Raw genomic sequence first — 24,833 nt, forward strand, 5'->3', positions numbered from 1 at the left:
TTTTTTATTTTCATTTTTTTTTGAGTCATTACCTTACTAGGTTTTGAAAAAATAATTTGATTGTTTTCACTTTTTTCTTTTAAAAAAATAAGATATATCGGTTAAAACACGAGTATTTATTTTCTTCTGCTCTTTATTGTGTATAAAACACATACTTCAAAGAAAAATTTTTTAAAAAAAAAATAAGAAAAATACTTGAAGTTTTTTTTCCGTACTCATCTGTTAACAAAACACTGTGATTTCTACGTATTAATAATTTTTTTTCGATATTTATGTCGATATTTTTCATATGAGGTAAGAACACTTCGTCAATAAATTATACTTTTATTGTAATTTTGTGTGAAAATATTTTGTTGATATATGTAAGCCATCAAAATAAATGCATTTATGAAATATAATCAGTATAAACGAATAAATATTAAATAAATAATTCCAAAAAACTGAAGAGGTAAGAAAGGCATTTTATGCTCCTCTCGGCCACTGTAGGTTTTCTTGTTCTGTTTTGAAATATTTTTTCTCTCTCGGCTATTGTGGGTTTTATAGTTTTCTCACCTTTTACATTTCATTTTCTGTTGGCAACTTTAAATTTTTTATTTCAAATATTTTTTCATTTTTTTTTTATTCACGTCTGTCAATTCTTTAAAAGGTACGCCGATTTTTCAGGACTGGAAACATATCGACTGTTATTTCAATTTTTATTTAATATTTTTGAAGAGAATAAAGTTTTTAATCCAGTAATTGTAAACGATATTTGTTTAAAAATGTCATTTCTTATATATTACATTTATTAACTTTAAAGAATAACAATATGGTTCCTAACTATAACCTAACTATAATGCAGTGATTAGATTTAAATAAACATTGAATGAATTGCTTTTGAAGTCTTTCATTTTCAAATTGATTCCCTTCGGGAGTAGTCAAACAATTTGCATCAGTAGAATTAAAATCTGAATACCAGAGATATTTTTACATGGAGAATAAATAGAATCTAAAAATTCTACCGGAGTTAAAAGTAAAAAAAAGATCGAAAAATAGGGGAAAGAAATCAGTATTTGCAGTAGCAAGAGAAATCAGTGTATGAAACTATGATTTTGTTGTTTTTGCGTTTGTTTTATTCCCCACACTGCTCTAAAAATAGAATTTCTTTCACCATTTTCGCTCACAAGCAAACTTACGCGTTCGGAAATCTTTTCCCTAGATAAGAAATTGTCGACCGTGAATGTGAGTTTAGTTGTAGTGCAGCTCCTGGAATATTTTTTGTTTCAATAATCTTTGGGTATTGTCACAAATCTCGTGGGATTTGGATGGTGGACGAGAGATATTTATTCTAGAAGATTTCAATTTAGGGAAAATATGAATATATCCATTCGGATTTATGCAGTTTCAGACTTTATTTTTTCCCTTTTCTTTTATCCTTTTTTGATATTTTGAAAAAAGTGTGAATAGCGCATTTAGAATTTATCGTCTTCTTTCCGTTTTTTTAAAAATGAAAAACTGTAAAAACCATATTTTATTCCATAATTATACGAAACTGGTTTTTTACCATTTCGAACCTGTATATCCAGCCAGGGACCACTTATTTGAAATGCACTCATGGACAAAAAAATTTGCGCACCAAGGAGGAGTCATCAAAATGAAACGAAATTTTACATACGTAATGACTACTTTGATATAAGTAAATGATTAGAAAATCAAAGATTATTGTTCTTCTTTGACTTTCTAATCATTTACTTACATCAAAGTAGTCATTACGTATATAAAATTTCGTTTCATTTTGATGACTCCTCCTTGGTGCGCAAATTTTTTTGTCTATGAGTGTATATTAAAAACTAATAGCTATCTGCAATTATTTGCAAATAGCCATTAGTAAGACTACTTGCTTCTAAAAGTTACGTCCTTTTAACAAGCACTATTCTGTAAGCAACATGGAGTAAGAATTACTTTATTTAGAATGCACATTATCTTAAATACCTCTTGTTTTACTGATCGGATTTTCATAAACTAAGTGCCAATCTTTATGAATCGAACAGGTGACCTTAATGTGCTTACTTAGGAATAACTATTAATTAAGCTATTTTATATATAAAAAATAAATAAGATTATTATATTTAATAATAATATAATATATTATTCTATTATAATCATATAATTATAAATAAAAAATTTAAACGGTATAATAAAGTCAGAGAACACCATATTGTGAAAATAATTAAGATTAGAAGGATTTGGAAAGGGAACTATAGTGTTTTGAAAATAGTGATTATTTTATTTGTACGCAATTCTTTAGTATGCGTTTTCGAGAATGCACTCCTTAAAATACTTAGTAATCAGATGTAACTCGAACAAGGTTTAACAACAATGATTTTTTTTTTGTTGATCTCACAAACTTATTTTGAAACATATTATGCTCCCTTGATTTCTAAAGTTCGCTTTTTTTAGAATAAGATGGGATTTTTTTAAGAGGGTATTGCCTCAGAACCATACATGGCAGTACTTTTACTTTCGTTACTTGTACCGCCGGTACAAGTAAAAAGTACGTAGTTTATCCTAATTCTCGTNTAAAATAAGAACTTCTTACTTTTTACTCGTTACTTTTTAAAATAAGAACTTCTTACTTTTTACTCGTTACTTTTTAAAATAAGAACTTCTTACTTTTTACTCGTTACTTTTTAAAATAAGAACTTCTTACTTTTTACTCGTTACTTTTTAAAATAAGAACTTCTTACTTTTTACTCGTTACTTTTTAAAATAAGAACTTCTTACTTTTTACTCGTTACTTTTTAAAATAAGAACTTCTTACTTTTTACTCGTTACTTTTTAAAATAAGAACTTCTTACTTTTTACTCGTTACTTTTTAAAATAAGAACTTCTTACTTTTTACTCGTTACTTTTTAAAATAAGAACTTCTTACTTTTTACTCGTTACTTTTTAAAATAAGAACTTCTTACTTTTTACTCGTTACTTTTTAAAATAAGAACTTCTTACTTTTTACTCGTTACTTTTTAAAATAAGAACTTCTTACTTTTTACTCGTTACTTTTTAAAATAAGAACTTCTTACTTTTTACTCGTTACTTTTTAAAATAAGAACTTCTTACTTTTTACTCGTTACTTTTTAAAATAAGAACTTCTTACTTTTTACTTGTTACTTTTTAAAATAAGAACTTCTTACTTTTTACTCGTTACTTTTTAAAATAAGAACTTCTTACTTTTCACTCGTTACTTTTTAAAATAAGAACTTCTTACTTTTTACTCGTTACTTTTTTCAAAAATACTTCTACTTTTACTCGTTACTTTTTAAAAGTAACGTTGCCATATATGCTCAGAACACAGAGTTTAAGGCACTCACGAAAAGTATACGACTTATTTTATTGACATTTCTGCAGGCAAAGAAAGGACACCTTATTCACCAGACTTGTATCTATTATCAGTAGGTAAGTTGCGGCAAATGAAAAAAAAGGAAAAAATAAACAAAAGAAAAATAAAGCGTATTGTTCGGCTATCACGAGAACTCCTTCGAACATCAGACTCGCACGCTGACGGTTTTCGTGACTAAGTCGCTTCGAATAGGGTGGTACGGAGAACTGTATCGCATTACTGTAGGTTCAGAGAGTCAAGCAGGCAGTGATCGAAACTCAAGAAAAGCTGGGGGAAAAAAAACTAAAATCTAAATCGCTCATAAGTATTAATTATTAACGTTTTTTAGTCAACAGAAGTATGAAAACATAAAATTATTCGTTAAGACAAAATTCTATTTATTATTGTTGTATTATCCATACAAATTGTTTTCTGCATTTGGAATGATAGCTTCTGTTATGCATTTTTTTTTCAGGTGTTACTTCAAAATTAGAGCTATACTTTCGTTATTGTTATTAATTTTTCTTGTTTCTAAAAGTTTCAAAATCATTTTTCTACGTTAATCCTGTAAATAACTAGCATAGTACAGAAGTTTTAAAGTCTTCATGCAACATTGAATATTTCATATAATTTCACAAATGCATTGTGATTTATGAAAAGGACTTCCTTTTTGTTCCCCTAGTTTCTTATGAGGAAACTATTATTTACAGAATCAAAGGGGGAAAAAAGCGTGAAATTTTTTGAACAACATGAAATTTTTAATAACATCAAACAATGCATTTTGAACAGCGTGAAATTTTTAATAACATCAAACAATGTATTTTGAATAACATCAAACAACGTATTTTGAACAGCGTGAAATTTTTAACAACCTCAAACAACGTATTTTGAACAGCGCGAAATTTTTAATAACATCAAACAACGTATTTTGAACAAAGTGAAATTTTTAATAACATCAAACAACGTATTTTGAACAGCGTGAAATTTTTAGTAGCATCAAACAACGTATTTTGAACAAAGTGAAATTTCTAATAACATCAAACAACGCATTTTGAACTACGTGAAATTTTTTATTACATCAAACAACGCATTTTGAACAGCGTAAAATTTCTAATAGCATCAAACAACGTATTTTGAACAGCGTGAAATTTTTAATAACATCGAACAACGTATTTTGAACAGCGTGAAATTTCTAATAGCATCAAACAACGTATTTTGAACAGCGTGAAATTTTTAATAACATCGAACAACGTATTTTGAACAAAGTGAAATTTTCAACAACCTCAAACAATGTATTTTGAACAGCGTGAAATTTTTAATAACATCAAACAACGTATTTTGAACTACGTGAAATTTTTTGTTACACCAAACAACGTAATCACATAAGAAATGTTTTTCATACTCACGGGTTCAAAAATGTTTAAGATTTAATTAGAAATATTTTTTTTTAATGTTTAATTAGCTTATGCGCTTTGATTTAATAAATTTCGTCCACTCAAGTACGTAAAATAAGCTCAGTACAATGACTGCAATGTTTGCCGACAGACTGTGTAGTGGTCTAGGAGCTGACCTCACATCAGAAAGGTCCTAGGTCAGAGTCCCGGACAAGGCATGAATGTTCTTTCATTCTTCGCACTATATGTCCTTACTGTGAGAGCAGCATTCGCTCACCATATGCGGGTTACTTCTATCAAATAGTCCTCCACGACGATTTGGTCTCAATGCGGGAGTTCCCTTGTCTTCTGGATTGGTTTCAAAATTACAAGGCTGCTGAGTTGAAAATTGATAAACTTAGAATTGAGTTGGCTATTCAACGTCGGTTATAAAATATAATAAAAACAATGGTATCAGAGCAAACTTAATCAAAATATATAGAGCGTCTAATAAGAATGAAGATTTTTACTAAGACCCCCTCCGATAAAAGAGCAAGAGGAAGACCCAAAAAGAGATTAAAAGAATGTATTGGTGAGGTCACCTTGAAATTGAAGAACTGGAGATAAATTTCTGAACGAAGACAAATAGGGAAAAGTTTTTAAAGAAGGCCCAGGCGCACAAAGGGCTATGATGCTAATGCTGCTGTTGATGAATTAAAATTTCTTTGTAATCACAGTAATGGATATTTCCCATTAATAATGAAGACAAAACGAAGATCTTTAAAATAATTATATGTTAAAAAAAAGACATTTAATAGCATTTTAACTGCAATTTTTTTTGCAGAATTTACTAAAATAGAATTTCAGAATAAAAGCTCTGAAAAATACTGAGTGTTATTTAAAGGCTAGTTATTAAATAATAAACTGCTTGTTAATAAAGTAATTAAATTATTTTAATGAAATGAAAATAAATATAATGAACAATTAAGGGATAATTTCAATACTTACAACACATTTTTTCTGCTTTAATGTAAACTAATGCTATTATTATTATTATTATTATAATAATCAGTTATTATATATATTATATCAATTTATTATATTTTAGTTAGGTATAAAAATTATTTCATAAAACCCATTTCTGAAATTGAGTACTCTTTATAATTGATAATACAAATAAACGAAATAAATTGAATGCGAAGAAGATTGCAAGTGATAAAGAGAATAAATAATTTTAACTCGACAATAAAGATAAGTAAATAATTTCGATTTATGAAGGAATTTTAAATTTGTGCACAGGTTTTAATTGATAAACAACTTTTTTTTTCGGAGAAGTGAAATAAGTTTGCTTTCATCTTATTTATTTTAATGAAAAAAGAAATGTTAAAACATCTCTATGAAATTCGATACAGATAATTGTAAATTGCTGAATTCTGTCTTTATTTTCCAAGAATAAAATAATCGAATTGCAATTGAAAGAATTTAATACAGCTTCAAGATTAATGGGAGAAGCAAAATTTTATCAAGATCCAAATCGTATGAAACTAAAGTAAATTTTTTTGTAAGACGGAGTTGCTTTTTTTTTGTTTTTTAGATGTTTAAATTTTAATGTTGTTACTTGAAATGTAATTTTGTAAATAGAAATGAAATATTTCAGAATTTCTTTGCATAGAATCTAAAAATTCTTTAAATTATTAATTTTCAATGTATTATTTTAAACATGGATATTAACTGAATAATCTGTGGGGAATTGATTTTTTACTTGGATATTAACTGAATGATCTATGGGGAATTGATTTTTTACTTGGATATTAACTGAATGATCTATGGAGAATTGATTGTTTATTTGGATATAAACTGAATGATCTATGGAGAATTGATTTTTTACTTGGATATTAACTGAATGATCCATGGGGAATTGATTTTTTACTTGGATATTAACTGAATGATCTATGGGGAATTGATTGTTTATTTGGATATTAACTGAATGATTTATGGGGAATTGATTGTTTACTTGGATATTAACTGAATGATCTATGGGAATTGATCTTTTACTACATGAATTGAAAATTCATTAAAAGAAATTAGAATTATATCTTTATCTAATCCACATCTATCTATATATATCTATATATATCTACATACATCTATATTTACAGATATATCTTGTTCTAACTCTAATATTTTCTAAATTTAAGTATTTTGTTTCTTCTAACAATGAAACTAAATAGTATAAAAGATGTTCAAAGTTCAGTATTTATAAAAATAAATCGCCCAGAAATCTGACGCAATACGCATAAAACTTTCTTCATTGTTTGGAGAAAAAAAAACTTTATTTAAAGTTGTAAAAAGTTTTGCTAGCTTTATTGTAAGTTCGCTGAAGTTTTTGAATAAATTCTGCAATTCGAACACTTTCGAATATTTTAAACTTTATGGTTTTCTGGTGCGTTAAGTACTTTCTCGAACACTGCCATAACAATAAATCTAAAGATGTGAAAGAGTTACTTTTCCTTATAATTTTAAGGAAAGGGCGTATTTTTTAAGATCAATATTTTCCTTAAAAAAATATTTAACCAAAATGTTTTGTAGTTCTAGTCTAACGTGCTTGTTGGTTTTGGAATATTAAAAATGCTTTAAACTTTTTGCTGTAGTTGGCGCAAAAGAAAAAATGAAACACACTGAATAAATTTTAATTAAAAAATTAGATCTTCACGTTCTAAAACTCAATCTGGACTATACTTATTAATTAATGCAGACGATATTTCAAGTTAGGAAATCACACAAAAATGTATTTTCTCTGAATAAACATACCTTTTTTTCGACGGAATCGGATTTCTAATGCTTAAAATATAGGAGAGTAGCTGTTATCTGGGATATAGGGCCCCTATAGTTTGGGTTTGGAGAGACGCCCAAAGCTGTAAAAATCTTAGCACACAGTTAAAAAATCGTTCTTCCAAAGATAACTGCATGCAAAAAATAATTTTTAATAAATATTTAATATTTTTTTACCATTTAATTTAATAATAGTCGAGAAATTTTGAATTGTAAGGTAAAAAATCTTTCATATCTTCGAAATAAAGATTTAATTTTGCATGGAAAAAACAAAATCAGTTGAACAATTTAGCGAAATCGGTTGAATAATTCCTGAGAAATTGAATTCTAAAAATGCAACATTTTTAAAATTAATAATCACTAATTAATTAACATATTTGAGATTACCCTCTCGAATCATAAGATTGAGTCATAGAACGTGAAGATCCGATCATTTTATCAAAAGTTATTCAGATTGGTTCGTTTTTTTTCTCGCACTGTATATATAATATGTAATTTTCGTCAATCGTTTAGTTGAAATTCTTTCGAATTCTTTCAATTTCATAGAAACTGACAGAATTTTTCGTAGGATCTAAAAGAACTTTATAAATTTTAAACATGACATTTTTAATTATAGTTTGTAATGCATACGGAATTAAAATTGGTTTAGAAAAACTGTTAACGAATTAGCTGGTTGTTTTTACTAGAGACAGGGTACATACATTATAGTTAAATTTATATATTCGATAAACCTGTATTATTTTTATTTTTCATGGCATACATTGGAACATTTTAAATAAATTACAAATTTGTCTTGACTGATATATTCTCCTTTTAAAAAAAGTAATTAATAATTACATTTAAATCTGCTAATGTCTTATCAATAAGTCTTTTGAAAATTTAAAAAAAAAAAGAACTAACATTAAAAAGTATGTATACGATTACTTAACTCCTTTTAAGAAATATTTTATTATGGATTGCTTTCATGCTCATTTTTTTGAATTGGTGGTAAAGATTATTAATTGGCGATAGAGAGTCAGCAAGTTCGCCATCTGACGCCAGAAATATTAAAATACATGTAAAAAGGGGTACAAATGATAATTTTTACTTATCTCCATAAGTTGAAAATGAAATTTCTGTTTTAAGTTGTGGATAAGGTTCTTTTTTATATAAAGGATTATCCTTTCTATGTTAAGAGGTGAAGGACTATAAAAAATAATTATTTAAAGGTTGAAATTTTAAATTCTTTTTATATATGACAATTTATTTCCTTTAAATCTTATTTTTAATTGCATAATATTCTGTTTTGTGTTATCCAATTTTGTGTAGAGGGTCGAGTCATTGTCATAATGCGGAGTCATAACCTTTTGGTGAAGCAAATTTTTAATGAGGGTGTAAGTGTCATTTTCACACAAATTCATATATTTTTTAAAAAGTAGAAATTTTTCTCCTAATACTGTAATGAAGTTGTAAATAAAAGTTTGAATGCGATTTCATGTGTGGAAAAAAATGTTCAAATTCTCATCTCATACTCTTAGTTAATATAATAATCATCTCAAAGTACAAAGTACAAAGAACAATTTCCCCACTCCCTACACTTTTACCCTCTCTGTTACCACGATTTCAGCGAAGCTTGCATTCCCCTCGCAAGTGTATTCCAACTTACTTAAATATACTGCCACGGCAAAAAAAAAAGATTTGCAAAAACCAAAGGGAAAAAGTGTGGAAATTGCTTAACTTTGAGAGGCTTGTTCTATTTACAGAGACTATATCTTTGTCAAATCGAAGAATACGCAGACTTTAAAAATTATAGTGGCTCTTATTGTGAAAAATATTATTAGATTGGACCACATTTTTTGCATGAGCATTTGTCTCTGATACAACCGACAATTTTTCAAAATGGCGTGTAAAATTTGTAATTAAAGAAAAAAAATTTAAAAAAAATTGGTGTCGAAATTAAGAAAAGTTTATTTTCAAAGCTAAGCAAGAAATCAAGGTACAGAAAAGCGATCTGAAAAAGCAATTAATTGCACTATTTTTTGAAGGAAAAAATGAACTGTATGCTTAAGAATTACGCAAAGAAATTATTTGAAATATGTAAAACTATTTGAAAGTATATAATCAAAAACATTATGTTGAAACTAAACAAGTTTGATAAATCTATTGAGAAAGAACTTTCTTTGGAGATACTTTTGCAATGATAAAATCGATAATTTTTTCATTTACCATAATAAAGAGAAGAATAAAGATTTAAAAATTAGTAGAAAAGCGAATGTTTACATAGATTTAAAAAAAATACTTTCCAATGAGCATAGTAACGAATCATCAACAGAGATAGATAAAAAGAAAAACATTCTGCAAACACAAATTATGAATTAAAAACCTTTCTGCACTCATTGGTTAACTCTTGTAACTATTAGTTTCAATCGCCTCTTCATTTTGTCTAAATACGTTTGAAAATCACCGATTTTTTAAAAAAATGTCTAATTTTTATAAAACTCTATATTGGTTCATACTACAGGAATGAGTCTTGTAAAAAACCAAAAAAGCTGAAAATAGAAATCCACAATGTGCAAAAAGCGTTTTTAAATAATGGAAGAAGTATCGGACAAGAAAAAAATTTATGTAGGAAACATTTATTGACAGAATGTTATCAACGTTTTAATAAAAATATTGAAACGAGATTTTATTTATTTGTTTAAATTGTGTGTATAGGAATATCAATGTGTGATCTTTAAATTACGTGAATACGAATCTCGATCTTTGATTTTAAAATCTCTATGCATCGGAATACAAATTCCGATGCATAATTATTAAGTCACTTGAAGACTAATGTCCTTCAAATCGCGTGAATACGAAACGCGATATTTGATATAAAATTGTGAAAATACGAAACACGGCGCGTGATCTTAAATCGAGTAAATAAAAATCACGACGAGTGATTTTAAAACATGCGAATGTAATTTTAAATCACGTTTGCATTGGTAGGAAAAATCAGAAAAAGTCTTTTTTTTTTGCTCGGTAATTCGAAAAAGAAAGCTTTTCTTTGAAGATTTAGTATTTTTTTTTATTACTTATTAATAGTAAAATTTTTCCGTAATGAAACTTTCTAAGAGCAGCGTTCGTGTATATTATACAGGTCTGATCCTCAATATTAATAAAATAAATATCTTTAAAATTTTACTGATGTATTTCGTTATACCTAAAGTGTAGATTTATTATAAAGTGAGAATAACTTTTGGTCTCATGATCAAATTTTCAATTTCAATTGTTTGAGGGGCTAATGACAAACACGTTAATTAATTAGTGTAGACGATATTTCAAGTAAGTCACAAAATTAGAAACAAAAAACTAATTTTCCCTGACCAGACATGCATTTTTTCCCAGATCTGAATTTTTGATCCCCTTAAAATATGGCGGAGGAGAGGGTGGCCGTAAACTCGAAAATATAGTTCCAATTATTAAGTCAGGAGAGCGGCCGAGCGTTGTGTCCCAAAATGTGAATTTCACTTTTTGAGTATTTTGCTATCTAAGAAAGTCATTTTTATACATATTATTTCTTAAAAATTGTTCGACCCATTTCCTCAAAATTTGAATTTTATCAATTTAACCATAAGCAAATTAAATAAAAAACAATAAATAATTATAAAAAATAATTTCTTACGTGGAAATATCTTTGATTAAACAAGCCTTAAAATTGTGTGTGAAATCTTTTTTTGATTTGATTTACTAATACCAATGGTATTGCGAAACACACAAAAAGTGAAATCAAAAAGAATTCACCATGCATTTTCATCGTTTGCTTGATGAAAAGTCGATGATTTGTCTCTTTTATTTTCGTCAAAATTAATAATTTTAAAAATTTGCATTTCTAATACAAAAGAGAAATAAACAAAAAATTATTTAAATCTTAATTCTCAATATCAAGGCCTCTTCATATTCATGAATTCAGCTCGATTTGGAAACGACACTTGGAACTTTTTTGCTAGTAAACTCACAAAATAATTGAGAATATTTAAAAGCACATAATTCGTTCTCTCATTATATCTACAACTCTATTATTATGTAAAGTAATGCAAAATTTTTGGTTTACTTCTCAACAACCAGCTTTTATATCAATGAATAACTAGCTTTTAGGAAACTAATTATTTCGATTGTTTACATTGCTGTCATAAGAATTCAAAATACAAAGCATATTATGAATAATTTATATAAGAATTGAATGATATCTGAGGAACAGAAGATTAACATGCCTTAGAGCTTAAAATGATAAATGTAAAAGAAGATAAACATAATTCCTTTTTTTTTAGTAGAATAACGTTAATGCTAGAAGGGCTCTAAAACTGAATTGCTTAGCTTAAACAAAACGTAATTTAACGAATACATGCGTTTAAATATTCTGTTTGTATAGACAAGCATTCTAAAAATTATACATGATAAAAATGGAAATATTAGCAAGTTTTATTTAATAAACAATTTTAGCTACATTTTACGAAATCCAATTAAATTAAAATATAATTTTTAAAAGCATTCTAAAAATATAACAAAACTAGAAATATTAGCAAATTTTATATAAGAAACAATTTTAGCTACATTTTACGAAATGCAATTAAATTAAAATATAATTTTAAAGTGAAACTTTTATCAAAATTTCAGTAAAAATAATTACAAATGTAATAATAATATTTTTAAAAAAAGCAAGAGTGTAATGAAAAATATTTAAGTTTTAAGCAACTAAATTTAGATAATAAATAAATAGATAATAAATAAATAGATGATAAATAAATAGATGATAAATAAATAGATGATAAATAAATAATTAATAAATAAAAAAAAATTCCACATTCTCGATAATTTTTCCATCTACTGAAAAATTATACAATTTTTTTCCCTGAACGCACATAGATAGTTGAGAATGAGACGAATAACATCAATAAAAGCGCCAATAAAAAGTTCTTATCAAATTTTCACAACAGCGATTATGAATTCTTGTTTTTATAAAAAAAAATATATTTTTTATATTCTTAGATGAGGAAATGTATTATCGGTTTCAATAAAGTGAAGGCCTAGCAATAAAGTGAAAGGCATATAAATAAAATCGATAGTAGCATTACGTAAACAAATCTTAATTGTATTTGAATTATAAAGCATTAAATGACTTCGTATTTATAGTGTTGGTGTTTATTTTTAACTGAAATTGGTTTTTTTCTGGAAGAAAAAAAAAAGATACACACGCTTGTTTTAAAAATAGACTATTACTTAGTAGTTTAGGTAATGGCAGCCCATAAAATTTTCCTTTTTGTTAACTAGTTTTAAAGCAATTTTATTTAGCAATACTTTTGGTTAACTATTCTATAAAGAAGTTCTAACTGCTAAAAAGTAAGAACATTTTGGTTAAAGAAAATTAAATTTTAGATTTCAGTCGTTGTTCTTTTGTGAGGAAATTCTAACGGATTTGGTAACGATAATTAACTCCTCTTTCAATGTATTTTTAGAAAATTCTTCAAAAATAAAGTCGAAAAAGTATCCTTTTTTNTCGCAAAAACTAAAACTATTATCGGACCTATAATTAACTGTATCGGAAGGTTTTTCGTTTTAGCTATCCCTTTCTTAAAAATGTGATATAGGTATTATATAGGTCAGTGGTTCTTAACCTTTTTAAGCCGCGACCCAAATTTGAGAAATATGTTCATGTCGCGACCCAAAAAAAGTCAAAATTAGGCTGAGTAAGCCACAATGACTTCTTCCAGGAGGTGTTGGTATTACTTATTATTTGGTGCATTACTAACTTTTTTGGTTCGACTCAGCGCGACCCAAGAAATATGCTTCGCGACCCAATTTTGGGTGGCGACCCATAGGTTAAGAACCGCTGATATAGGTCACCATAATTTTCTTCATTGGAATATAAAAAATGTATGACAATGACAGAGATTGGGGAATACTCTGCACATTTCGTGTAATAATATTCAATAATCTAAATATACATATGAAGTTAGATAAAAATTAATGTAAAAAGATGACCATACGTTACTCAATCATTGTATATCAAATCTAAAATGTGTAATTTGTTTCAAATTCATATTCTTTTTTGTATATTTGCTGAATAACTAATTAAAAAGGAGGACATTTTGACACCAATATTTTTTTCACTTATTTAAAAAAAACGTAGTTATTTTATCCCATATAGCTCTATAAGTAATATATATGCTTATTAATGAAAAAAAAAATAAAAATTGAAAAAGGACAAATAATTTCTAAAATGCATTCATATTATTGATTGTATCACAGAGAAAATTACAATTAGATTTAAAAAGGTCAACATTTACGAAGTAAATTATTGCTTTATTCCTTGATTTCTTTGTAATGCATTTTGTTTTCTAATTAAATAAAATCTTTTCATTTTTTTTTAAATGCCCTTTTTTTTGTTCTAAACAAATTCAATTTACTTGATTAAAAAGTACTTCAGTGTTTTTTTCCTTTTAAATAATGTTGATTGAAAAAGCAGTTCTCCGAATATTTAATTAACGCATGACATTTTAATGATAGCTAATAAAGTTGCTATTTTACAAAAACCTTTGTATGAATTACAGTTTTTTTTTAAAAAAAAATTAAATGTGCATGGAAAACATTTCGTTCAGCTTTTTTTCCAGTTTTAATATTCATTTAAAACTGAGATCCATTACGGAAACAAGCACTATCTCACATAATGACATTGATATATTCAAATAAGTATTTAAAAATTCTTCTTTTATTTTATTTAAATTTGTAGTAATAATTAAAATATGAATGATTATTATACGGGAAAAAAATTATGTATTTAAGTAAGTCAACAAAATTACAGTAAAATTTTTCTTTCTGTCTTCAATTCGATGTTTTTAAAAAATTTAATTTAATGAAAACATTTCACGATTAAACGAAATTTAAAATTGCCCTTTACGATTCTTATTTATTCGAATTAAAGTAAACGTTTTGATTTGTCTTTTTTTAATAATTACTAAATTAAATATACCACTACAGTTTTTAATACCAGAGGGCCCTCAGTTTACTAGCTTTCCCATTTAAAGGTTAAGTTTAAAATTTTAAACGTTTTTTATTGTTACATAATTTTTTAATTTCCATGTTAGTAATTTTCTTTCTTATCCTTATAATGAATTAGGGAGTTGGGTAGATTATAAAGTAGACCGTTGTTTATATGTAGACCATTTTAAAAATGAATTAAAATTTCCTATATCACTGTCAAAAAATGTAAAAGAATGCCTCATTAAAATCCATTACATTTATGACTATTTTAAAATGTGAAACCTCGATTGCTGTTTAAAATATTATAAATATAACATGAAAAAGAATAATTTTAATTAGTTAAAATTCAATTTTAACTTAACGATTATGATTTATTTTTGTATAAAAAATATCGATGGCGAGAATAGTATTTAAAAAAATACTCTGGGTACTTATGTCATTATTAAAAAAATTCTAAATATACTTATGTGTGTATAAAGATTAGTATAAAATTATAGTCATAAACGACTTATATGAGTTAAAAAAAGAAATTAGTAGAAATATTAAATGTTATGTGTGTATGAATAGTTATGAGTTAATTTTAATAATAAACACCATTTTATTTCAGTTTTCGGTAAGTTATATACATATTTCATGCTTTTTTAGCGATTAAAATATAAAACTGAATTCCTTTGAATTTTTTAAAAACTTTTTTTACCAATATAATAAAACTGAAGTATACATACGAGGTTAAATATACTTGCATGTTCAACCTCTTCACTACTGAAGCATAAAGGAATATAGCAAAAAAAAAGTTCCAAATTTCTATTTTATTGCCATAATTCATAATAATATAAGCAAAATATGAATTATACTGCTAAGCGGCTAAAAATTTTAAGTACACACCTCAGGTTTTAACTAAATAAAGTAACTTCACATGTTAAATTTCATCTAAAGTTGGAAAAAACATGCATATGTTATGTTATGGTCTATTTAAATACAATGATGAATAGATTTAATAATTCTTTAGAAATTTTGTTTTAAAAAATTTGAATAAAAATCTCTGTATGAAAATTATGAATTACTGCGTGAAATCTCAGTTTCAAAACTATTTCAATTATGCAAAATACGCAAAAGAAATAATTATTGAAAAGAATCTAACATTAACTATAAAAAAATATTTAGTTTCTGTGATAAAATTTAAAAATATGGAAGAAACGCAAAAAGTTACTGTTATGAAATGTATGTATGTACCTTAATGTAAAACAATTGATTCAAATATGCATAAAATATTACTAAATAGATATAAAATTGCATAATTAAAATACTATGAGATTTTACTTGACTTTTACGCTGTTATAAATTTCGCCGTATGTACCAAAGTACACATTCGGGGACCTGCATGCTCTTGACTGTATTTTTTTTAAATAATTTATATAATATAATGTTGTTAAGATATATGCTCTGTAATAATTCATATAATATAAATTTAAAAGATACATAAAGATCACAGAACTACTAAATCAAAAGAACAAAACTAATTCTTGGAATAACTAAATTATATAATACTTAAAATTATTTACATTTTCAAGCACGTGTACTTAGCGTCAATTTTCGAAAATCTCTCGTGTTTATGAAGATTTCTACCCAAATAACTTACATGTTTTGCATCTATTGCGGAATTCCCAGAAAACTTAAACGTCCATGAATGTTTCAATGAAGATAAAAGTATAAATTTTCATAACGTGTTATTAGAAGCTAAGAAGCGAAGGTTCTCATAGTAGTGAACCGAGGTAATGAAGAGGTGAACAAAATACTTTATAAATAATGAAAACTTCTTTCATTTTTTATTATTACTTCATGATAGGGGTCAGGGTACTGTCTTTGTATCAAAAAGTTTCTGGGTTTGAAACCCGGACAAGGCATGGATGTTCTTTCATTCTCTGTACTATCTGTTCTTACTATAGGAGCAACGTTGGCCCACCTAATGTGGTGCCCCTGAAAGAGTGGCTAACAAATCTGCCCTTATACGCCTGAATTGTCAAATGTCAACACAGGTGGGCATTAAGAAAATACTAATACTTATTTAGCTCCATTATTTAAAGGGATGCACACAGTGAGCTATGCCGAGCAGGACCACCCATGGATAGGCCATTGCTGTAGTAACAGACTAAGAGTAACACTCTCCTTTTTTAGGTTCGGGGTTGGTCCTAGGGTTGATTGCCCTATCCCTTAAAAAAACCCATTATCACAAATGCTGAACATAGAAATTCTGGACTTATTAAAGGTGGCACTAACCATCTTGAAAGTGAAAAACTGGAAGTTGAAAGAAAAAAATAGGAAAATCTGAAACAATATTGTTTGGCAAGCCAAGGCTGACACAGGGCTATAGTGCTGTGTAAAAAAAGGTTACATTTTAAATAAAGCCGATATCATCTTGATTTATGAAATACTTTACTAATTTCTGTAGAAACAAAATTAATTTTAAATAATAAAAAAAACTTGCCTTTTTCTGCTTATAACTGATAAAACGGTAATTAAACAATTTAAATATTTGATTTAATATAATCACTTGGATAAGAAACAAATTTTTTTTTTGAAAAATAATGAAAATCGATATATTTTATTTATATGCCCACGTATTTCACACATATATCTTAAAACGACAATTAATTTACACTCATATAATTTTTATCTATATTTATTCATAATGAAGAAAGTAAATGTTTAAACACTTTTGAATAAAATTATAAATATTATGTACGTTTTAAACTGAAATGATCTCTACGTTGTATGATATACACTGTAAAGCACTTCGGATCAAATTATGGTAAAATGTACCGACCCTGAAGATGCTGGTATTTTTTACCGTAAAATTCATTTTTACCAGAATATATTATGGAACAAAAATATCTGATATAATGTGATTTTTGCAGTAATAATTACGGTAAAACTACTGAATCTAATTAAATAAATATTACTGTAATAATTACGGTACAATATTTTTCAGAAAAAATGGATTTTATGGTAAAATGGATTTTGAGATGCACCCAAAGTGCCGGTACTTTATACCGTAATTTAATCCAGAACTTTTTACGGTGTAAGTTCGTAATTACTATGAAACCGATATTCATACAAGACAACTTCGAATTCACATTGTTTAAAGTTGTTTAAATGAAAAACGCATGTTTCGAGAAAAAAAAATAATTCAACTAATTTGAATTAGAATTTATCAAAGAATTTTTTGTCAGAGATTTCATCAAAACGATTTTTAAAATCGATTTTATCACATTTAGTATAAAATTTTATTTCTTCATGTTTCTATGGACTCATTTTGAACGACAAAGAACGTGTTAAAAATATTTGTAAATTTACAGTATTTATTCATTTTGCGAAGACACATTATGGGAGTTTAAGGTAGTTTTTAATAAAGGAGAAAAATACTTTTCTCTTACAAGTTTCTTATCTGATTTTCGCAAACTCAGTAAAATGTTAAATTTTATGTTTTCTAGCTCTTCAATTGCTATTAAAAAATTCATTCAAATGCCATTTTTTGCAATGTTGCAGCAATCAATGCTTTGTCATTTTGTTTTCACATTAATGCATCCTTTTTATATTTTTAAATTCAAAGTATGAGTTCGGGATATTTCCTCATAGAGGGTAACAGATGTATTAAAATTATTTCCTTCTTTCTCTTGAGATAAGATAGAAAGCTAATCTCATTGCTTCCATACGTACTGTAGTACGTACTGTACCTCACCCTCATCTACATCTCAAGTGCTAACTCATAGCTTGAGATTCGTTGAATATAAATGCTATTGCTAAAAAAGACAAGCTCCGTCACCAATAATTAATATGAAAGTATGCGGCACCATAGTACCGTTTATGTTTTAAAATTCCACAGCCATTTTAGAAAGGATCAAAAATAAATCTAAATAATTACTTTGTTTAAAATTCTATAAAAATGAAAGATTATTCAAAATAAGTAAATAAGTATTTAAACTAATTATTTAGCACTGCTTAGATTATTACCTAAGAAAACTTGACAAAATGAATAATAACTACAGTGTTGCAAACAGATAGTGAAATACTAGAGTTTAATTTTGTTGGCATATTAATCGTAATGGAAAGAACGATTACCTGTTTTTGAAAAATAATCAATTGTGTTTCTTAAAAAAACATTAACTAAGGATTACAAATTATATAGCTTAACATGGTTAAGCCAAGGAAAATAAAAAAAGCTACAGTTTAAGTACCTTACATTTGAAGTAAAGTGATAAATTTAAACCATACATATCATTTTGCCGTGTAGAGTCATCTGGACATAAGAATGAACAAATATCTTAAATATTTTAAAAGATATTTAAAACTTTTTAAAAATTACCAATTTGACCACATTTTGCCACCTAGAGGAAAATTATTAAAATTACTACCTTATTTTTCAGTTTTTGCAAATTTTCATGAGCCCAGATAATACAGCATTGAAATAAGTTTTTAAATATTAAAAAAATTAGCTTTTCCTCATATTGACGTTTTGTGACATTTTTCGAATAAGCATAGAGAGGGTTAGCTTTGGATAGGCTGAACTTGTCCTAACAGTCATGAGTAACCATTGCAAAGTCACAGCATTTATGAAGAAAAAAACATATTATTCGCAAAAAAGCATAATTTCATAGGACGACTAAACCTTCGAAAAGCAACCTTACAAATTCTCCTTTAAAAAACAATTCAAATTTTGAAGCATAGAAAGGGCGAATTCATGTAAACCTAGACCCAAAAAGCATGTACTAACCTTACGGCAACCTTGCGTCAGAATTTGCCTTTTATTGTCGCCAAAATGTTTGTATTGAAAACTTTTATTCAATAAAGAAAAATATTGCAGTTTAACTTTTCATCCTAAAGGGATTAAAAATTATTTTTAAAGCCTTTTTAAAAAGCATTGTGACTTAGTATAATGGTCACTTATAAGGCCTGGTTTCTTAGGACAGGACGCCGTCAGCTGGAAATCAGCGCTAACCTCTGATTGGTCCATTTGTGAGTTAGACAGCATACGTCATCGAACGCTCATCTTGAACTACAATTGCCGTCCAACTCAACTGCAGTTGGATTACAACGTGACGTTCACCACAGAAGCAATGGCGGACAACATCCAACAGCACATTGAAATCAGCCAAGATTTTGATATTGACATTAAACATAGCTTCTTCATTAAACATAGCATTCTTCATTTAGCTCAGCTATAATGTGTTTTTTGATTGAACAAAGTCATTATTTGTTCTCTAAAACACTGGTCGACAATAACAAAATCAATACAAATTCAAAATAAATATTTGTTTACGTAATTAACGCATGCGCAATGAGTAATAATGTCTGCGATGGTTCGACTGCTCACGCTGAGCTAACAAAAAAGTATTTTTTTGGCGTCAGCTCTACGTCAACTTTCCGCTGACGCCCAGATAAGGCGCTAGTTCTAAGAAACCAGGTCTTGAGCTAACAAACCAGTATTTTGTTGGCGTCAGCGGGACGTTGACGCTCAGATAAGGCGCTTGTCCTAAGAAATCAGACCTTTACGTCTTAGCTGACGTCACACTAGCGACAGGATCAAATTGCATCGTCCATTAATATTTCATGACAAGGTGGATTTTAGCTGGGCATACAAGAGTTTGCGGAAAGAAACCTTATAATTACATAGGTTTAAGATTATTTTCACCTTAAGACAAGCTTTATTCAAGGATTTTTTCGCGCTTGAAGACCCTAAGTCAACCTTGATTTAAGGTTTTTATATAGAAGGTTGTTTTCCAAGGTTTTGGATTAGGGTAATGTGCGTAGAATAGAACAGATTGTCACAGATCTCGTTTTAAGGTTAGAAGGTTTACACGTAAACCACACAACAAACCTTTTTAGGATTACATTAAAAGGTTTTTGCTGAGAGAAAATCACACTTTTTCTTGCTATCTGGGAGAGTAAACCTTGAAGTTTTAAATACTGAAAAAAATTATTATCATTTTTAAAATATCAAAATAAAAGCAGTTCAAGTCAGAATTATTCATAATTTCACTGTAGGGAGGTGATTCTTCAATAATTTGCTTGTATTTTGATATTTGAAGTTTTTTTTTTAATATTTAAAAATTCATGGTTTACAATAGGTTCACTATAGATCATTCATTTTTCTTTAAACTTTTAATTTTAAAATACCAATATAGAATAGAATGAAAAAAAAATTTCCAAAAAAAGTTTTTCACGCTGTCGTACAACGTTTTAAATAATAGAGAAGTAATTTTACTTATCAATGTAACAGTTCAAATAAGGAATGAGTTTTTTCTTTTTTGAATTAAATTTTTTATGTTTTAGAAATTTATCAATCAAAACGTTAAAATTTATAAACGGTTGCATCTAATCACTCTCTCTTTTGTTACTTTCAACATCGGTTTAATTTATAAAAGCTTATAAAATAAAGAGCACAAGAGTGGACTAAAATTTTTTTCCTACAACAATCGATGAATAGTTATTGTTCAAAGCAAAAAAATGAGACAATTTGGGAAAAAAAACCCATTTGAAACTTCAATAATTTAAAAAAAAAATTGCTAAATTCCTAACTAAAAATAGCAACAAATAAAATTCACGTTAAGCTGACAGATAAAAATGGCAGTTTCAAGAGGTCAAAGCTTCGTTGTTGTATTTCTGCGGGCTGCATGCTATTTTTAAATCTGAATCTTTTTTTTTACTAGAAAACACATTGAAAAAAACTTCTTAACAGTTCATCAAGTAGATTCATAATATTTCAAAAGATCAGTTTTGTTTCAGTGTCTGTTTATGATATAATTAAAATTGCTTAATAGTTAAGCACTTTTTCGACTATAAAGGAAATGAAATTTAGGTTTGAGAAACTTTCTTATTATCTTTTTTCATCGCATACAATTTCGACACTCATTTCATATTTCAATTCGTATTAAGGTTACTATTTGAAATATTTGATCAAAATAGGTAAAAAAATAAATTATTTTATACTGTTCTACTTTAAATTGCTTATTAACTTATTAAATATAAAAATGAATATGCATAAAATTTTCTAATTTATAAAGCATAATATTTTAAGATCAATAGCACAATAATGAAAAGAATAGTTATTGGATGAATTTAATTTTTAAATGATTACGTTATTGCTGAGATATTGTATTCCTTATCTCTTAATTATTTAAAATATTTAATCGAAACACAATAAAATTATAATATTTTTAATAACCTAAAACTTAAATTATTGATTAACTTTAAACATAAGAAAATAATATAAATTCATTAATTCATAAAAGACAATGCGTTAATACTAAATTCATGATAATGAAACGAATAAAGAAAAATATATTTTTTATGATAAAACTCGATAAATTTTCAGTCTGATTAATAGAATTTTTTTTAAGCTTTTACTATTGAGAATTATTAAAAATTTCATTATAGAAAATTCATAATATTGCTGGAACAACTAAGAAAAATGTCATTTGTGGCGGAGCCGTTACATCCCCTTTGTCCTAATTACACCCTTCATGAAGCACTATCTTGACAGATTAAGGTAGACAATGCCCTAAACAATAATCTTTCTACTATTTCAGAGGTATATCAGTAACATTTGTTACAATTTTATTGATTAATAATGTTTACAAAACTGCTGAAAAATTTCATTTATGATGATGCCAGGACTTAAGCCTCCTTTCACAGATACCTTTGCCCACCCACTCAATTCTCCCTGTAATATTAAGGTAGACAAATTTAAGGTAGATAATTTTCCTAAATATTGGTCTCTCTAGTTGTTTTGAGGTATATCAATATTATATACAGTTACATCTATTAATTATGTTCACAAAATTGTTAAAAAAAATTGCGATAAGCAAATTTTATTTGGGCGATACCAGATTTTAGTTCCCTTCTTCTAGATATCCTCGCCCCCCCCCCAACTTAATCTTGTCTGTAAAAATAAGGCAGACAAGTTTAAGGTAGACAATTTTCCTAAATATTAACCTCTCTTGATATTCAGATGTATGCAAGTGATATTTACAATTTTATTAAAATTATGTTTACAAAATGATGAAATTTTTTTTGGGGCTTAATGATGCTTAATTTTAGCCGCTTTCCCCGGACACCCCTGTCCTTATCCTTTAAAAACACCCATGTCCTTAGCCTTTTAAAACACTCATGACCTTACTTCTTAAAAAGAAGAGGTAGACAATTTTTCTAAATATTAATTTTTTCTAGTTTTTTCAGTAATATTTACGATTCCATTGATAAGTAATGTTCACAAAAAAGCTGAAAAATAGAGTAAACAAAATTTATTTGGGCGATGGCAGATTTAAGCCACCTTTTCCTCGATACCCATCACTCCCCCTAATCAATATAGTGAAAGATTAAGATTGACAAGTTTCTTAAATGATAATAACTTCAGTTGTTGAGAAATATATTAATTATAATTATAATATTACTGACAAAAATTTGTGTAAACAAATTTTAAGAGAGGGTTACAGTTTCTTCTATGTCACATAACCTTGACCTCTTCTTTAAAAAAACTATGAAAATTTAAGGTGCGAAAATTTTTATAAACAATAATTACTTAGCTTGATGTTGGATATTTGAATAATTGGAATGAAATTTGTAAAAATTATATGTGGAGTGATTGTTGAAACTGTTTCTGTCAAACAACTATAACAAAATATCTTCGTAGCACAATCAAAAACAATCAAAGTTAATTTAAATGACACACTAAAATGAGAATATCACGTTATGTAGGGGTTTTCCGCAATCAACAAATGATCAGCTACAAATCAGCAATTAAAAATATTTATATTTAAAAATGCTAAAGTTATAACAATTTAAATTATAATAATTAAAATTATAACAATTTAAATTATAACAATTAAAATTATAATAATTAAAATTATAATAATTGAAATTATAACAATAAAATTATAATAATTAAAATTACAATAATTAAAATTACAATAATTAAAATTATAATTATTAAAAAGATTGCTATTTTTTTTGAGATGTATTAAAATGTAACCTTTTTATTAAACGAATGTAATGTTTGATAGTATAGATCCACACTTCAAAAAATAATTTGTAAAATATATGCTAAATTGACTAGTGGGTAGCAAGTAAACATTATTCATAACATTATTATTTACACTCATATTATTTACACTCATATTATTTAAATTTTCTTTAATTTGCAAATATGTAACAGTTTAGCTTTTAATTAGTGTCAAAATTATGTATATTTTAATACACATACACATTGTTCTAAACAAATAAACACTTCAGTATTTCAACAATGTTTACAGTCATAAACATTAATATATCACGGTGAATAATTTTAAAAAGTGAATAATAATTTTGTAACAAGATTATTACAAAAAAAAAATACTTTAAAAAATTGGTAAAATCTACCTGTGTATTTCGTCTACTTGGGCCGGCCACGGGTTGTATCCCCTCTTTGCGAGGGCCGGGGCCGGGCACCTTCACAATAACCCCACCGGTAGCCACTTTGATATTACTTAAGAATATTTACAAAGTGAAAAACCAAACGATTTTTCAACTCCTTTGAACCAAACGATAATTTTTTTATGGAACAAACTCTTTCATTGATGTAAATAAAAATGACTTTTCCTGGTCACTCACGTCCACTTTGTATTGACCGCTATAGGGATCAGTGAGTGACGCGGTGACCATTGATAAAATGAGTCGGCGGATAACTCGGGAAAAGTGTGTGGGTTTCACAGGAGCGAAGACCATGTGCGCGCAGGTCCGTTGCGTCACGGTTGTCATAGCAACGGGAAAAATTGGAGGTGGAAAAGTCAGCGCAAGCGCTTTTCAGAGGCAGATGATGAAAAACGAAAACCATTCTTGTATATTTGTTTTCATCCTGTCATCATATTAAATCCCCTATAGGATTAATAGAAGGGGGGGAGGGACAATTCGGGAAGGACAAAATAACGGAATGTGTAATTATTTATTTGTAATGTTCTTTTCAAGGTATTGTTGTATTTGGATTTGGGTAAACAATTTAGTATATTAAGCTGAGAACAACAAACACATACATAAGAGATCGTTTTTCATTTTTTCTGTGTTTTTAATTTGTATCTACCTGTTATTTATCTGATACTGAGTTTTTTTTTTCTTTCGGGGTGGATATTCATAAATATCAGCGAAACCTGTACGAAAATGTTGTTTTTCATACAAAAATTCTCTCCAAATAGAATATGCTAAAATCAAAACAAATATGAAAACGCAGTGATATTTTTAAACAA

General features: G+C 27.3%; 1 protein-coding gene across 2 annotated transcripts in view; it reads right to left on the reverse strand.

Annotated features, from left to right (window-relative positions):
• The window catches only part of LOC107453447 (sprouty-related, EVH1 domain-containing protein 2), a 160,761-nt gene extending 136,485 nt beyond the window's left edge, over window positions 1-24,276 (reverse strand). For both annotated transcript variants that reach the window (XM_071178396.1, XM_071178395.1), the window contains exon 1: window positions 23,974-24,276. The gene's annotated coding sequence lies outside the window, so the exon portion shown is untranslated. The remainder of the gene's footprint in view (window positions 1-23,973) is intronic.
• Window positions 24,277-24,833: the final 557 nt, after the last annotated feature.

This window comes from Parasteatoda tepidariorum, chromosome 3, assembly GCF_043381705.1.
Source record: "Parasteatoda tepidariorum isolate YZ-2023 chromosome 3, CAS_Ptep_4.0, whole genome shotgun sequence".
NCBI classification, from domain to species: domain Eukaryota; kingdom Metazoa; phylum Arthropoda; class Arachnida; order Araneae; family Theridiidae; genus Parasteatoda; species Parasteatoda tepidariorum.